Source organism: Procambarus clarkii, chromosome 1, assembly GCF_040958095.1.
Source record: "Procambarus clarkii isolate CNS0578487 chromosome 1, FALCON_Pclarkii_2.0, whole genome shotgun sequence".
NCBI classification, from domain to species: domain Eukaryota; kingdom Metazoa; phylum Arthropoda; class Malacostraca; order Decapoda; family Cambaridae; genus Procambarus; species Procambarus clarkii.
This window is the reverse complement of record NC_091150.1, coordinates 48601844-48619604: the sequence shown is the minus strand read 5'-3', so window position 1 is coordinate 48619604 and position 17761 is coordinate 48601844. Positions and strand designations below refer to the sequence as shown.

General features: G+C 46.0%; 1 non-coding gene across 1 annotated transcript; it reads left to right on the top strand.

Annotated features, from left to right (window-relative positions):
* The first annotated feature begins 16674 nt into the window (after positions 1–16674).
* TRNAN-GUU (transfer RNA asparagine (anticodon GUU)) lies at positions 16675–16748 on the top strand. Its single transcript has one exon. It is a non-coding gene; the product is annotated as a tRNA-Asn (tRNA).
* The last annotated feature ends 1013 nt before the right edge of the window (positions 16749–17761 follow it).

Below are 17761 nucleotides of genomic sequence, written 5' to 3'. Positions count from 1 at the left end.
GTCCCTGGTGGTGGCTGGTGATCCCTGGTGGTGGTCCCTGGTGGTCCCTGGTGGTCCCTGGTGGTGGCTGGTGATCCCTGATGGTGGTGGCTGGTGGTCCCTGGTGGTGGCTGGTGATCCCTGGTGGTGGTCCCTGGTGGTGGCTGGTGGTCCCTGGTGGTGGCTGGTGGTCTCTTGTGGTCCCTGGTGGTCCCTGGTGGTAGCCGGTGGTCCCTGGTGGTGGCTGGTGGTCCCTGGTGGTTGCTGGTGGTCCCTGGTGGTTGCTGGTGGTCCCTGGTGATGGCTGGTGGTCCCTGGTGGTAGCCGGTGGTCCCTGGTGGTGGCTGGTGGTCCCTGGTGGTTGCTGGTGGTCCCTGGTGGTGGCTGGTGGTCCCTGGTGGTGGCTGGTGGTCCCTGGTGGTGGCCGGTGGTCCCTGGTGGTGGCTGGTGGTCCCTGGTGGTGGCTGGTGGTCCCTGGTGGTGGCTGGTGGTGGCTGGTGGTGGCTGGTGGTGGCTGGGGGTCCCTGGTGGCGGCTGGTGGTCCCTGGTGGTGCCTGGTGGTCCCTGGTGGTGGCCGGTGGTCCCTGGTGGTGCCTGGTGGTCCCTGGTGGTGGCTGGTGGTCCCTGGATTTATCTCTAATACACACGCATTTTTTCTCACAAACAACCCCATCATGGCTTCTAAGCAAACAATGTTGACTTCTTTCATTCGTAAACAAATGCGGAGTGTAAGAAGAATAACGTACAGGAGACTGATAATGATAACAGTGAAAGTGGCAAAATTTGTGTTTCTAGTTCAAATTTTCAAGCTGAATCCATGTGCAATTCTGAGTAACGGTGATCTGAAGTCTAACTTGTATCCCTGTTCAAGTGTTTGGACTGAAGAAATGTGGAAAAAAAGGAAACCTATCCATGGTTAGATTTCAGGGATGATTAACTTGGGTGTAAAGTGTGTGCAAACATAAACAATGTAATACTTTTCACTTCTAAGGGTTTAAGACTATCAAATGAGTGACAGATGTACCAAGTATCCTATTATGGAGGAGATCCAAGTACACGCTTGAAGTCTCCCAGAACAAACATTGTTGATCATAAATTCTGGAAAGTTCACACTGCTGCTTTACGTGTTGAACATGTAGCGAGTGAAGATGCTCTTGGAACATTGTGTGATGCCATGAATGCTTCGCATCTAAAGACAACTTGTTCAATTTTACGTTCTGCATTATTAAGCTCAGAATGAGCGACCAAACTCTGATCACTTTGGCTTATTGGAACTACAAAAGCAAAATGGTGTTGCCACTGGAGTGGGACTGCATCCCCGCACTAGTGCCGCAGAGATAATTAATCACATAGCCATTAATATGAAAAATAAAACTTGCCAGCATATCAAGTAGCTAAATGGCAAATTTAATGTTCTCTTTGATGAATCGACAAGCCACAGCATTAAAACAACTTTGATAGTTTACTTCAAATGTGAAAGTGATGAGGAAGATAATCCCAATTTCATGTACTTAGATCTAATTGAACTACCTGATCAGATAGCAGCAACTATTGCAAGGCATCTATTGAGCTGACTCAATTATCATGGGTTTGATGACTTATATTTGAAACAGAATCTTGTAGCACTTGCAAGTGATGGGACAAGTGTCATGCTGGGTGTCAGATCTGGCGGTGTAACAATTATCAAGGAACATTACCCTCATATAATAATCTGGTACTGTCTTAATCACAGATCAGAACTTGCAGGAGGTGATTCAGTGGGAGAAATTCATGGAATTAATCATTTTCAAACATTTATGGAGGAATTGTACTCAGGGCGCCTGACAGCTGGGTGGACAGCGCTTCGGATTCGTAGTCCTGAGGTTCCGGGTTCGATCCCCGGTGGAGGCGGAGACAAATTGGTAAAATGTTTCTTTCACCCTGATGCCCCTGTTACCTGGCAGTAAATAGGTACCTGGGAGTTAGACAGCTGCTATGGGCTGCTTCCTCGGGGTGCAGGTCTGGTCGAGGACCGGGCCGCGGGGACACTAAGCCCCGAAATCATCTCAAGATAACCTCAGGAGTTTACAGTGGATCACCACTAAATCAAAATTTAGAATGTGCCTCTCAACTTGAACAACAGATTTGTAAGATAGGCCGTGTTCCGAGCACCAGGTGGGCGGCCAGCCCAGGTGGGCGGCCAGCCCAGGTGGGCGGCCAGCCCAGGTGGGCGGCCAGCACCCGGTGGGCGGCCAGCCCAGGTGGGCGGCCAGCACCCGGTGGGCGGCCAGCACCCGGTGGGCGGCCAGCGTGTTTCGAACAGTTTCAGCAGTGTTTAAAGATAATGAAGCACTTTGTTTTCATTTTGAAAAAGCAGTGAAAGATGAAACACGGTTTGGAAGTGATAGAAAAGCCTATGACGGTCTGTTGAAAAAGCTAACTTCAGAACAGTTTCTATTGGATGTAGCTGTAATGTATGACACGTTGCATGAACTTGGTTTACTGTGAGTGTATCTACAGGAAAGCACTACTTCGATTGTGTATGAAGACAAACTGATTCAAAGGACCACAATGTCGTTGCAAGGATTAAAAAGAGAAACCTGGCACTATTAACTTCAGGCGCTCAACACGCAATTGAAATGGGGGAAGTTTGGAGGAGTTACCATAACAAGCAACAAGAAAATTGTCTCCATTAATTATCGACAGTTTCTTATTAGTCGTGTAAACAATGTGCAGCACCGTATGTTCACGACAACATCCATGAAAGGCTCTCAAACTTCTCAACCTCAAAGTGTGTATATATCACTGCTAAGTCAAATGAGTGTCCCTGAATAAGACTACTGGCGTCTAGCCTGATGAAATACCACATAATTACGGAGAAGTTGACATATTATATCTGTTGTAAGAGGTTTAAGCTTTTTTCTTACTCCGCACTAAATGCCTTGAGAGACTATGTGGAGGATCAGGGACGCCGCATCCGGCCAAGATTTACATCCATTACTGAGCTGTTTACAAGTTGTTACTGTTCACAAGTACTGGTGAGTGTGAGCGGGGAGTGTCACGTGAACCTGATAGTAACAGCAACACGCTCAAGAATTCTCATAAATCATGTATCAGCACTTATGGTTGCTACACTACACGGACCTCCTCTACTGCAGTGGACTCTGTTTTAACTTCTTAAACTGATAAATTGTCAGAAGTTTTAGATTCTAACTTCTTATATTGATAAATAAATGATTGATGTTTTTTCTTTATTTGTTTGATAATTATATTTTATGATAATTAGTGAGTACAAACACGAAATACTTTATCGTGTGGCATATACAGAAACAGGATAGGAAATGACAGACTCTTGCCAGGCCCACCAGAGCTCTGGCACCTATAAAATTGGCACGGCACCCCTGCCAGGTAAGAGCACTACGGGCTCACCATAGCCCGTGCTACTTGGAACTTGTTCCGAGTAGCTGAATCTATAACAACAACAACCCTGCTCCTGAGGCACATATAAATAGGATAACGACAGCAGCGTACTCTACGCTAGTAGGAGTTTAAAGGTCATTCAGAAACCAAACTAAGGAGGCATTCAGAGCGCTCTATACTGCCTACGTGAGACCAGCCTTAGAGTAAGCAGCCCCATCATGGAGCCCCCACCTAAAGAAACACACTAGGAAACTGGAAAAAGTTAAGAAATTTGCGACGAGGCTCGTCCCGGAGTTGCAAGGAATGGGATATGAAGAGCGACTGAGGAAACTGAACCTGACGACGTTAGAAAAAAAGGAGGGAGTGGGGAGATATGATAGCAGCATACAAAATACTTAGGGGGGTTGACAGAGTGAAAATAAACGAAATGTTCGCAGGGAATACGAACAGAATAAGGGGACATGGGTGGAAGCTGGAAACTCAGATGAGTCACAGAGATGTTAGAAAGTTTAATTTTGCGTGAGAGTTGTGGGGAAATGGAATGAACTAAAGGAGCACATTGTGGAAGCAAACACTATTCATATATTTAAAACTGCGTATAATAAAGAAGTAGGACACGAGTCATTGTTTTAAACAACCGGCGGCTAGAAACGCGGGATCCAAGAACCATCACTTGATTCTGCAGGCACAAATAGGTGAGCACAAATAGGTGAGTATTCACACACACACACACACACACACACACACACACACACACACACACACACACACACACACACACACACACACAATGTCCTCTCAATGTTTGGTGACGACGCCAAAATTATGAGAAGGATTAAAACAGAGAAGGAGAGCATTAGGCTTCAAGAAGACCTGGACAAGCTGCAGAAATGGTCGAACAAATGGTTGTTAAAGTTTAACCCAAGCAAATGTAATGTAATGAAGATAAGTGTAGGGAGCAGGAGGACAGATACAAGGTATCATTTGGGAGATGAAATTCTTCAAGAATCAGAGAGAGAGAGAGAGAGAATGAGCTGGGGGTTGATATCACGCAAGGCCTCTCCCCTGAAGCCCATATCAAGAGGATAACTTCAGCGGCGTATGCAAGGCTGGCCAACATAAGAACTGCCTTTAGAAACATGTGTAAGGAATTATTCAGACTCTTGTATACCTCATATGTCAGACCAATACTGGAATATGCGGCTCCAGCCTGGAGTCCACATCTAGTCAAACACAAAACGAAAATAGAAAAGGTTCAGAAATATGCCACTAGGCTAGTCCCCGAGCTGAGAAAAATGAGCTATGAGGAAAGATTTCTGGTACCGAACCTCACGACACTGGAAGACAGAACAGTTAGGGAGACATGAACACTACCTAGACATGATCCCTACCTAAGGGAAAACAGGTGGAGACTGAGTACCCACATGAGCCACAGGGACGTTAGAAAGAACTTTTTCAGTGTCAGAGTAGTTAACAGATGGAATGCATTAGGCAGTGATGTGGTGGAGGCTGACTCCATACACAGTTATAAATGTAGATATGATAGAGCCCAGTAGGCTCAGGAACCTGTACACCAGTTACACACAGAGATTACACTAACGTGATGCATCAAATGAACAAATGTCTGGGATGCTCCTGGACGCAGGTTCGAATCCTGTTCACCAGTTGATTGACAGTGGCGAGGCGGGACCAAGGAGCCAGAGCTCAGCCCCCGCAAGCACAACTAGGTGAGTACACGGTGCCCGCCAACTAAGCAGCGGGCAGGAAGTGTTGGACCACTTCCGGCCAGAGGAGGTAGTCGGTTATAAGGTCGATTGTCCCGTCCCTCCGGCATAGCGCACTGATCACTCTGCCCGAGGGCGTAGAAGAGCACTCTCTAGCCTCAAGGCTATACTCACACTCCATCATACATTCAACGTATGATTTAAATAAACTCGCTCACTTATTGAAGATAAATGTAAAAGAGAGAGAGAGAGAGAGAGAGAGAGAGAGAGAGAGAGAGAGAGAGAGAGAGAGAGAGAGAGAGAGAGAGAGAGAGAGAGAGAGAGAGAGAGAGAGAGAGAGAGAGAGAGAGAGAGAGAGAGATAGAGAGAGAGAGAGAGAGAGAGAGAGAGACAGAGAGAGATAGAGAGAGAGAGAGAGAGAGAGAGAGAGAGAGAGAGAGAGAGAGAGAGAGAGAGAGAGAGAGAGAGAGAGAGAGAGAGAGAGAGAGAGAGAGAGACAGAGAGAGAGAGAGAGAGAGAGAGAGAGAGAGAGAGAGAGAGAGAGAGAGAGAGAGAGAGAGAGAGAGAGACAGAGACAGAGAGAGACAGACAGAGACAGAGAGAGACAGACAGACAGACAGACAGACAGACAGACAGAGTTTTTTTTTATTATTTTCTACCACAGGCCACACATTTACAATGCTAACCAGCATATATACATTTTCTTCTGTCCACCATGGCCAGGGTTAGAGATGTGTTAAACATATAGTTCAGGGGTTTATTGAACACTCAACCACAGAAGGTGATTCGGTGCTTTTAAAATGCTAAGCTAACCTACATACGTAAATACATAGATACACAGATTTACGTATGCCCTACATAAAGTGTTCGATGTGTCTTTTACATAGTGTCAATAATGTGCATTTACATAGGTGAAATGTAATTCTGATCAGCTTCCATTATACTTTATACACATACATATACATACACACACACACACACACACACATACGTACATATACATATATACATACATGTATACATACACATATACACACACACATGCATTCACATACATTTGTCTCTTTTACTCTGACAAGGTGAGATAGCTGATAGAGAAACTAGTGTGCAATTAAGCACTTAATCACTGAAGGTGATGAAGGTGCTTTTACAAGCTCAGGTTATATAGTTACATCACATACATACATTGTATAATTGATACATTACATGGTCAATCATGGGTACAAGTCCAATATATCATCAAGTGTTCCAGTACTCATATAGTAATTACAGAGTTCAGCATACCTTAGCCCAGGAGGGCTAAAGTCAGTCAATATGGGACATTCTACAATATAATGTTCAAGAGAGTGCATGTTTTCTCTTTCACAAAGTTGACAAAGAGAGGGAGGGAGGAGGGAATTATCAGGGGAAAGCACCAAGTCATTACGACTAAATAGCACTGGGAAGGGGTCAGGATAAGGAGTTGGGATGGGACAAGAGATGCCAATGAACATTTCAACCTGTCAATCACTCCTGACAAAGTTGCCTCGACTTGCCAGTCCCTCAAACAAAAAAGGATGAGTTGCCACGATGTATTAACCAGTCATAACGAGGTGAGTTGCCATAACTTTTCAGTCACTCATAACAAAACTGAGTTCCTTTAACCTATCGATCATATTTATCCAGTTTCCTGATCGCCCGGTGGACCGCTTCCGGATTGGGATTGGCACAAGCGCCAGACCTCCGCGCGGATTAACCTCATTTGGGGTCAAGCAGCAGGTAGATCACTCCGCGCACCTTCACTCAACACACTTTTCTTTTCGCTGCGGAAAACACGAAAAGAAAACAACAACAAAATACTGAAGAACAAAAACTGTGAACCAACGCAGCGCGCCACCGTAGCCTAGGAACAAAAAAAAAAAAAAACACGAAGGAAGAACAAAGAAAAAATAAATTCATCAGTTTTTGGGTTTAATACAAAGCGAGTCTCTGTAACCTGGAACATAAAACATTTCATAGCTGGCCGACGCAGCACAACATCAAAGAGATTCACAGATTAAAAAAAAATACAGAAGCGCAGATTTAAAAACAAAACAAAAAACAAAAAACAAAGGCAACCTGGTGTGAGCCGCCAGCATGAACCAACGCCAGTCATCAACACCTGGTTGATCACCAAGTGACATCTGCTCTAGTCTTTGCCGAGAGAGGTATTCCTGGAGGGTTCCAATTCCAAGGACCCCAGGGCAGGCAAGCAGGAGGGGGGTGGGGGATAGAAGGCAGGCAAGCAGGGGATGGAAGACAGGGGGAGGATGCAGAAAGCTTGAGCAGGGAACAGGGTACTATAGTCGGAAGTGGGAATTACAACTGGGTGGCCCAACCACCGCGGGTTTTGACATGCAGGTTACTGTCTGCCGTTCTTTCATTCGCATTTCCAGAGGGTCGCAGAGGGGGTGGGGTTCGGTTTTCAGGCAGCTGGTGGTGTTTCTCAAGGCTTCCTTCGTCGGTCTTCTGACTTCAGAGCTCTTCTTACTTCTTCTTTCTATTGAGGTGTTCCGTCGAATGTGGACCTGCGGCTTTCTAGGCGTCCCCAGATGCTCAGGAAGCAGCAGCAGCATGAGGAAGGAGCTCAACCTCACCACCAAATGTGAAGAAACTGTGCAGCTAAACACGACTTTGTGTGTAAAGATCATGGCAGACTTAACATCAGCAGAAGGCAACCTGTGCATGAACTGGTTGAGTAGAAGTGCTGCTAGCCTCATCAACATCAACATTCCAATCAAAACATGCAACATCACCAGTATAATCAACACCATCAACTTTTATTGTAGTTATATTATGTTGAAATCAAATTCCGCTATAATGTACCTTTTAATTACCTTCCATTTTCTCTGTTAGATTAAGAACCTGCCCGAAACGCTATGCGTGTTAGTGGCTTTACAACCATGTAAGAACACCAATGTTATGTATTCTCACAACCCACTGCACCTTCTTGTATGCAAATAAATCAATCAATAAATATTGCATGCAATGTACTAGCTAATGACTTTAAACTGCATTTGTACCTTGTACTACAAGCGTTATACACTCCAAGCTGCAAAACGAGGATCAAAATCCAGTTCTTCTCAAAGCCACAACACTTGATGGCTCTGTTCACATGTCAACAGATCGCACCGCAGCGGTCTGTAAGGTATACACAAGCCAGAGGTATACACAGCCTACCACTCTAAGGTTAAACAACGGGCTCACCTCCACACGTACAAAATTGCCTACACTACAACTTTGCACTAACACACTGAAATATACAAGAGTCACTTTCTGTGATTGTAAGTCAGCTCTTCACGCACTTGAACAAGCAACAGGCAAAACAGATACTTTACGAATGTTGCAACGTCCAGTGCAAACACCGTAACTGATGCAAGGAGCAAGACTGTCAGCATTTCAGTTGTAGGGATGCAATGGATACACTCTTACACAGGTGCTGTCCAGCATAATGATACGGACGAGGCCGCTAAATCAACAAACAATAAACCTGAAATTGGGCTGGACCTGAGTATTCTAATCTCTACTGTCAAAACCGCAGTATTTCATGAAACTAGAACTGGCACCAGAGCAATCACTGACACCTGAAGCGCAGAAAGCACTCACATAAAGACTTATATGTGTGTAGAACCGGGAACCAGGTGAAGGGACAGCACTCAGCACCCAACCAGTGTAAACTTGTAATTCTCAGAACTGTGCTGGGATATCGGTATTTACGATGTTTACATATATGCGATGTTTACATACATGGCTGCAGGTAATGAATCCCTTTTCAGCGTGCCTAGTTGTAAACCGAGCTGTAAACTAGGAAATGTAAACTAAGAAACTTTGTAAAATTACCGAGTTGTAAACTGGGAAATGATCCAGGACACATTTTTCATTACTGCATTTGTAAATGTCTTGTCGTCAATGATTTTTTTTCGACGAAATGGCATGATAATTTTTATATTATTATACTTTGAGTTGTGTGATGCTATACTTCATTCACTCAGGAGTCTTGGTAATATTCTGGTGCTCTACCAAGAGTTTGTTAGTGAAGGCTCCTGGAGTTTACTAGTGCAGGCTACTGGAGTTTCCTAGCGTAGGCTACTGGACTAGGCTCGTATGTCAGGTTTTATCCTCGTTCCACGTACGACAAATTTCCTGAGAGAGATGGGCATATTAGATGAACTTGTAGCTAGGTCTTGATCTAGACCTTTGCAATCCCCTATATAGAATGAGGAAGCATCACACCGCTGAGTTATTAAACTTCTTAATACAAATTGCCTCTTCCACACACACTTTCGCACAAACTCTCTCTCTCTCTCTCTCTCTCTCTCTCTCTCTCTCTCTCTCTCTCTCTCTCTCTCTCTCTCTCTCTCTCTCTCTCTCTCTCTCTCTCTCTCTCTCTCTCTCTCTCTCTCTCTCTCTCTCTCTCTCATCTGACTCTTTGTCATCCTTGACTGCCCTCAGCTCCCCAAGGCATAACTGTGACGTGCTTGTCTCTGAAGCTAGAGACAGATATGGTGAAATAATCACTGATGGAGTCAGAGTTTGTCTCCTGTGTATTCCTTCCCATATTGGTCTCCGAATGCATGATAGAACTGATGAGTTGGCCAAAAACCTTTGCTCATAAAGAGGGAATTGGTTACCAGCTTGGACTGCCTATGAGCAGCCTGAGGGCAGTAATATTCCGGGAACATCAACAAAATCTCGTAGACTTGAGGCAAAGTGAAATTCACACCAGTTCCTCCATCTATCATCATTCTATTATGCAGGAAGAACCGCACGTCTATGGGTCATCCAATAAGGTTAGCAGACTTCTAGATGTCACCACTGCTAGGCTTAGGCTCGGCTACAAGTACCTCTGGGAGTTTGTAACATCTGCTGATGTAGATTTGACTAAATGTAAACTCTGTCAGCAGAACTATTCGCATACTTTGCGTCATTATTTACTGGAATGTGAAAAAATCGCGGAATTCACAGATAACACCATCATGGAGTCCTTGAAATGTGTAAGTACTTCATTCATAATGATGTACTGCCGGGAATCCTAGCGAAGTATCCAAAACTTGCTGACTGTAGGTGCAGCCTGGACATGACTGTAGGTGCAGCCTGCACATGACTGTAGGTGCAGCCTGCACATGACTGTAAAGCTGCCGCCCAGTTGGGTGGGTGTGGAGCACATGACTGTAAAGCTGCCGCCCAGTTGGGTGGGTGAGGAGCACATGACTGTAAAGCTGCCGCCCAGTTGGGTGGGTGTGGAGCACATGACTGTAAAGCTGCCGCCCAGTTGGGTGGGTGTGGAGCACATGACTGTAAAGCTGCCGCCCAGTTGGGTGGATGTGGAGCACATGACTGTAAAGCTGCCGCCCAGTTGGGTGGGTGTGGAGCACATGACTGTAAAGCTGCCGCCCAGTTGAGTAGGTGTGGAGCACATGACTAAAGCTGCCGCCCAGTTGGGTGGGTGTGGAGCAAGACTAGTAACTGTGTGACTCATCATAGATGTAAAGTGCCTTGTATAGTGACTGTTGTGAGCCTCTTGTGGAATCACTTGTGATATAAAAAGATTATCGATGTATATATGTATTTGTGTAAATGATTGTAAATATCTATATGTACATGTATATATAACATTAACAATAGTGTAACTAGCTTCACAAGGCTGTCATTTGCTTAGCTAAACGAACTCTCGGGTCCAGTTCCTGAACCCATTATAAGCCTCTGTAACCCTTTTCACCACCGCCCAAGGGATGGGTATGGGGTGCATAATAAAAAAAATTGAATTCTCACATACTCTCGCTCTCTTTATCTCTCTAAGTATACCTGCTCCCTTTCTCTCTCACACACACTCTTGCCCTCTTAAATAATATCGGGATCATTCTCACATGTCCTCGTACTCTCCCTCGCACTCTCCATCAAACATGCTCTCGCTCTTTCACACATCTTCGGTTTCTCACAATATTTTGCTCTTTTTTATCTCTTTCTCTTTATTCCCCCACGTCTAGGATTACTGAAAGTTTGCTCCTATCAATATTCTCTTCTCTTTTCTCTCGTATAAATGAATAAGAAAAATTCTATATATATATATATATATATATACATATATATATATATATATATATATATAACTGAAAACTCACACCCCAGAAGTGACTCGAACCCATACTCCCAGGATCATTCAGGCTTGTTCGCATATATATATATATATATATATATATATATATATATATATATATATATATATATATATATATATATATTGGTGTATACTGGCAGCAGGTTTTCTTTTAAACATGTCTCATTGAATATGACCACATATTCTGTATTTACCATCTTCTGATTTAGGGCTTCTATCCCTCTGACTATTTTTGTAGCATCAGGGCTTAGCTGAAGGAGAAGTTCTCCAAAACTCATGTTCGTTATTTTAAGGTGAAGAAAAAAGTGAATTACTATAGAATGTATTACACTTATTTATACAATTTGCACGTTGTGCAAACTGTATAAATTTGCACAACGTATATGTATAAATTTGTATAAATCTGGGACTAAACACCAGGGGGACTAAACACCAGGGGGAACTAAACACCAGGGGAACTAAACACCAGGGGGACTAAACACCAGGGGGAACTAAACACCAGGGGAACTAAACACCAGGGGGACTAAACACCAGGGGAACTAAACACCAGGGGGACTAAACACCAGGGGGGACCAAACACCAGGGGGGACCAAACACCAGGGGGGACCAAACACCAGGGGGACCAAACACCAGGGGGACCAAACACCAGGGGGGACCAAACACCAGGGGGACCAAACACCAGGGGAACCAAACACCAGGGGGACCAAACACCAGGGGGACCAAACACCAGGGGGGACCAAACACCAGGGGGACCAAACACCAGGGGGACCAAACACCAGGGGACCAAACACCAGGGGGGACCAAACACCAGGGGGACCAAACACCAGGGGGGACCAAACACCAGGGGACCAAACACCAGGGGGGACCAAACACCAGGGTGACCAAACACCAGGGGGGACCAAACACCAGGGGGGACCAAACACCAGGGGGGACCAAACACCAGGGGGACCAAACACCAGGGTGGACCAAACACCAGGGGGACCAAACACCAGGGGGACCAAACACCAGGGGGGACCAAACACCAGGGGGGACCAAACACCAGGGGGACCAAACACCAGGGGGACCAAACACCAGGGGGGACCAAACACCAGGGGGGGACCAAACACCAGGGGGACCAAACACCAGGGGGGACCAAACACCAGGGGGGACCAAACACCAGGGGGGACCAAACACCAGGGGGGACCAAACACCAGGGGGGGACCAAACACCAGGGGGACCAAACACCAGGGGGGACCAAACACCAGGGGGGACCAAACACCAGGGGGACCAAACACCAGGGGGGACCAAACACCAGGGGGGACCAAACACCAGGGGGGGACCAAACACCAGGGGGACCAAACACCAGGGGGGACCAAACACCAGGGGGGACCAAACACCAGGGGGGACCAAACACCCCAGTAAAAGTGTAATATAACGCCTCCAAAGTTTGTTTACCATGTGAGCACCGGCCGCCTGAGGCTGGGTGCTCCTCTCCCAAGTTTAAATTATAATAAGGCAGAGAGCGAGTTTTTTCACACTCACACACACACACATACACACACACACACACACACACACACACACACACACACACACACACACACACACACACACACACACACACACACACACACACACACACATACACATACACACACACACACATACACATACACATACACACACACACACACACACACACACACACACACACACACACACACACACACACACACATACACACACACACACATACACACACACACACACACACACACACACACACACACACACACACACACACACACACACACACACACACACACACACACACACACACACCAAGCCTGTTGAGAGTACAGCGCTCTAGTCTCGTGGACCTATGGACCAGGGTTCGATCCTGGCTGCCGGCGGAAAAAGAAATGGGCAGAGTTTCCTTCACCCGGATGCGCCTGTTACCTAGCAGTAAATAGGTACCTGTGAGTTAGACAGCTGCTACGGGCTAGTGATGACGAGTATGGGCAACCAATCACAGCCCAGGAAGTAATGGGGGCTACGAAAAAGGTAAAATTACTGCATCTGGTGAAGATGGCGTCACCTACGACATACTCAATGCACTGTGTGAGGTGTCTGGGAATCCACTGCTCCACCTGTTTAACAAATCATGCCTAAGTGGAGTGTTGCCCACACAATGGAAACACGCAGTAATTGTTCCCATACCGAGGGCCAACGACCATGTATTAGGACATCATATGCAAATGATTTCCTAATACAAGATCCCACCTTGAAAAAATTTAACAGTGCATTGAACTCCTTGGAAGAAAATGTATTGAGCTCGGTTTCACTCTCTCTATTAACAAGACAAAAGCGTTCTCTCGTCACAAGCGGGAGAACATGAAGAACTACAAGTTAATGGTGTAACACTTGAGTGGGTTGACCACTACCGGTACCTTGGAGTCATTGTCGGCTCTAACAAGGGGAAGAAAGAGGAGCTCAACAACTCATAGGAACATGCAAAAGTCGACTCAGGGCACTGAAAGCCATGACCTGGAATGGTCATGGGGCCGTTATTGCCGTGCTTAAAATGATGTACACAGCCTATGTGCTCTCCGTCATAGACTATGCCGCACCAGTTTTGTGCACTTATTCCCAAAGCGATATGAAAAACTTGAAAGCATACAAAATGAAGCCATGACAATCATTCTTAGAGTCCCGAGAACTGCCAAAACATTTAAGCTACGAGAGGAGTTGTCACTCCCCAGTGTTAAAAGCTTAATTCAGGAACTGAATGCTAAGCTTGCAATTAAGATAGCTAGAGATCTCCATTACAATGATATTGTCAAGAAAAAACTGAGTTCCATGGTAGTTACGAGAGGAAACCGGAGAAGCAAAATATGGTATTACGGTATCGACACCTTCGCTGGAGTATGGAGTGGCGATGTCAGCACCATCTATGGGTCTGCACTCCAGCTCCCCTAGTATTGGGTGCTACATAGCCAATACCATCTGTTGGTGGTGGCGTGGTATTGGTGTACGGTTCCGTTTTCCTGCCTCAGCTTGAAGAGGAGGTCGATGATGATGACCTCTGGTGGGTGGCGTATCGAAATCAACGCCATCTAGGTTCTGGCTACAAATTAAAATGTCAATTCCCCAGTGGGTGGTATCCTAGGGCCACCTGGTATACTGTCTGTCTAGCTAATGACGTTTTATGTTCACAGAGGTGACGTAAGGAAGCGATTGAGGTGAGGAGGATAGTTCACTACGGGCAGTCCAAGAACTCTTAACCTGGTCCTGTGAGAGGACTAAGTGGCCGCCGTCGGTTAGAGCAGTGTGTTAACTGCTGATGAATGCAGTGTTGTATGGACCGACGTACCCGGGATTGGCCAGTTATACTTACGAGACGACAGTGGTGCGTCTATTAAGAAGTGCTGCTAGTGAGCGACTAGAGACTTCTATCAGGGTGCTAGCTACCCCTCTATGAGACTATTTGCGACCCCTGTCAGCGTGTTGCTGAAACCCTCTGCCAGTGTGTATCTGGAGAGCAAAGGCGGGGTATTGGCACGTCGTGGCGATACGGTGAGTGTGTGTGGACTGGCCCATGTTGAAGGTGAACTCGCCGGTGTTTGCCATAAGGTGTGGACGACGTGGACCTGGGAAGTGGATTCACCGGGATTGATGAACACAGCCGATGTTTTGTCCTGAGTGAAAGAGACACTATTATAAATATGTGTAGTAATACTTTATATATATATAATATATATACACATAATCCTGTGACTCAAGGCGATATGTGCGTCAGGCGTCGTACAATCGGACCGTTGAAAAGGGATGCCAAACGGCAGTAGCAAAGCCAAAACGCGAAAACAAGACGTGAACAGGCGGCTCCCAGGCGGAGGTGTCCAGACGTCCGCTCGGCTTCATGGCTGAACCAGGAGTCCCCTATTTGTATTTGTAGTACGTGGGTGAAGCATTTCGACCCATCCTCGACTCAAGTTCATTACTTCCAGCGATCGACCCTACAGACACATTCAAAAAATTTTACATACTGTTCATTCAAAATGGGAATTGTCTCAAAATTAATATTATAATATATTAGCATATTGTGCATATATAGCCATAGGTTAGGTTAGGTGTTTAGGTTCTGTTGATGATTATTTGTATTTGTAGTACGTGGGTGAAGCATTTTCAGCGTTGTGGTTCGAACAAAATTCGTCAGTGAAGCACTTGTTCCGGAAGTGTTCGAACGTCATCAGTTGTGACTCGTGTGTAACCCGTTTTTTATTCATAAACAGTATGGGGTTTAGCAGCTGGATAAACAAGCATTTGCCCTGTGTTGTAACTATACACAGAACTTTAATTAATAATAACGTTACAACACATACGAGTACAAACCTATCTTCAGTACACTATGCGTTATAACTGATGACAGGACGGCCGGAGCGTTAACGAGCCTGGCCTGAGGACAGGTCGAGGCCAGTGTGGTGACTTGTCTAGGCATCTCCACGGTCATGCGCGGGGATCGAACTGTGGATATTTGGGTTTGGTGTTTATTAACCATGTAACTGGTGTATCAAGACTGTAACTGGCTTATAGGTAACTGATTTTAAGGGTTCAGTTCCCGAGAATATTATGGCTAATTGGATGGGTATGTGTACAACTACTCCTCAAAGGATGGGTATGGGTTCAACTTCCGGTCAAAGGATGGGGTATGGGTTGAAATACTCCTCAAAGGATAGATATGGGTGTGTAGCACATTACCGCTCACAGGATGGGTATGGTGCCCACTACCGCTCACAGGATGGGTATGGTGCCCACTACCGCTCACAGGATGGGTATGGTGCCCACTACCGCTCACAGGATGGGGTATGGTGCCCACTACCGCTCACAGGATGGGTATGGTGCCCACTACCGCTCACAGGATGGGTATGGTGCCCACTACCGCTCACAGGATGGGGTATGGTGCCACTACCGCTCACAGGATGGGTATGGTGCCCACTACCGCTCACAGGATGGGGATGGTACCCACTACCGCTCACAGGATGGGTATGGTGCCCACTACCGCTCACAGGATGGGGATGGTACCCACTACCGCTCACAGGATGGGTATGGCGCCCACTACCGCTCACAGGATGGGGATGGTACCCACTACCGCTCACAGGATGGGTATGGCGCCCACTACCGCTCACAGGATGGGGATGGTACCCACTACCGCTCACAGGATGGGTATGGGAAGGTCTGTGGTAAGCTTACATACCCGCATATAAGCTTAATACATATATAAGTTTAAATGCATAACGGCCTATATCCGCATAAGAAAAATTTATAATATTTAAAACACACTGTAATTCTTATACAATTGTGTATACACTCGCAAACGTTTTGTAAACTGAACACTTGCAGGACGCCGTCAGACCTAACACTTGGATACACACTAAGACGGGCTGGGGTTTCTCTCAAGCCTCCGTGGCACAATTGGTTAGCGCGTTCGGCTGTTAACCGAAAGGTTGGTGGTTCGAGCCCACCCGGGGGCGTCTGGTTTTTTCTTTAATTTATAACGGAATTTTAGGTTTATAATAAATAAATGTTACTTTTTTAATAAATATAAAAAATATAAAAACTCTGTAATTCAACAGTGTGTGTGTGTATGTATGTTGATTGTTTCAAACGTGGGTTGGACATATATATGAGCGGGATTGGGTGGTTATAAATAGAAGCTGAATTGTATGGGTCAATTGGCCATCTGCAGATACCTTTATTCTTATGTTCTTATGTGAAAGAAACTCTGCCTATTGTTTCTCGCCGACGCCGGGAATCGAACCCCGGACCCAGGATTACGTGTCCAGCGTGCTGTCCACTCAGCCACCGGCCAAGGTGTGTATGTGGGTGGTGTTGGGGGGGGGGGGAGTAGTTAGTAGTTAGTAACAGTTGATGGATTGACAGTTGAGAGGCGGGCTGAAAGAGCAGAGCTCAACTCCCGCAAGCACAACTAGGTGAATACACATACACACACACACACACATACACACATCACGGGAGGTACCACCACGTACCAACACTGGTGGTACACGAACAAGGGGACACAGGTGGAGACTGAGTACCCAAATGAGCCACAGAGACGTTAGAAGGAACTTTTTCAGTGTCAGAGTAGTTAACAGATGGAATGCATTAGGCAGTGATGTGGTGGAGGCTGACTCCATACACAGTTTTAAATGTAGATATGATAGAGCCCAGTAGGCTCAGGAATCTGAACATCATTTGATTGACAATTGAAAGGCGGGACCAAAGAGCCGGAGCTCAACCGCTGCAAGCACAGTTAGGTGAGTACATACACTGGAAGCAGCCCGTAACAGCTGTCTAACTCCCAGGTACCTATTTACTGCTAGGTGAACAGGGACATCAGGTTGAAAGAACATCACTGCCTACTGCATTTCATTTGTTAACTACTCTGACGCAGAACAAATTCTTTCTAACGTCTCTGTGGCTCATTTGGGTACTAAGTTTCCGCCTGTGTCCCCTTGTTCGTGTCCCACCCGTGTTAAACAGT